Below are 1253 nucleotides of genomic sequence, written 5' to 3' on the forward strand. Positions count from 1 at the left end.
ATATATATATATATAAGTAGACAACCACCATATATATTATGAAGTCACTTGGAATGGTTCCAGAAGATATAGAAACCCTCGCCTCAGATCGAGTTGGATGGCGAACAAAAGTGTGGAATGGAATGAAAGCGTTTGAAGAGACCAGGATAACGCAAGCAAGACTCAAAAGATATTTAAGGAAGAATGTAAAGATCGAGAAGGTAAATGACAAGGACCTTTTTGTGTGCTCAGTCTGTGACAGACCATGCCTGTCCTCAAATCTCAGCTGCGAACCCATGGAAAACAAACTTCAACCAATTATTCTGACTATATGTCTGTGCACACGTTTGAATGTGGTGTGTGCCAGAGGGCTTGCAAATCCAATGGGGGTCTTAAAAGACATGTTAGGATCCACAATGAGCAGAACTTACCTGCAAGTATTGGTAGTTCAAATCAGAGGTGCAATCTGTGTGGGTGTTTTTTTCAGAACATTGTCTGGTTTAAAAAGCCACATCAGATGCCATGAAAGGGCTAAGGTGTAGGTACAGGAGGTGGTCAAACTCTATGCAAGGAGTAGATAACCACCATATATATAAGTAAAAATAGTGAAGATGGAGAGCTTTTTACAATGTGAAAAGGAACATGTTTAATAACCTTTATATATTTCAGGTGCAAAGGCCCGTAATCAGAAGTAGACAATCAAGAAATATTAATCTACACTATACCAACCAACATGGAAAAGCTATTCTTGCCATTTAATAATGCACAAAACAGTTTAAATTCACTTTTAAATTATTTTACGAAGTGTTAAAATTTCACACACACAACTGTGGCCTGGACACTGACATAGTTCTGGAACTAGTTGTGCAATATAAAGTGTGACAGCTTGTGAAATAAATTTAAAGAAAAATTTAATAGTTTTGTGTGTTATTAATCAGCTGGAATGACTCTTCCGTTTCTATGTTGTAACTGCTGTTGTGAAAAATTTTTTTCAGGAAAGGTATAGCTATTATTTATGTATCTCATGACTTCTACATAGAAAACAATGACGCCAGCTTTACATTTTTAAGACGCATTAAGTTAGCTAAGCTTGGGTGCTCACAGCAAAAAAAAAAAACACAGAAATAAAAACAAAAAATAATTCCACTTCTCTCAAGTTTTCTCTTGAGTTCAGCCATTAGTTTGAATAACAATGACTTGATTTCTTCTGCTCTATAGTCTTTGAGAATGTGTTGGAGCAAAAAGAAATAGGTATTTAACAATTTACAGGCATT

The sequence above is a fragment of the Octopus bimaculoides genome, chromosome 7, assembly GCF_001194135.2.
Source record: "Octopus bimaculoides isolate UCB-OBI-ISO-001 chromosome 7, ASM119413v2, whole genome shotgun sequence".
In the NCBI taxonomy this organism is placed as follows: Eukaryota; Metazoa; Mollusca; class Cephalopoda; order Octopoda; family Octopodidae; genus Octopus; species Octopus bimaculoides.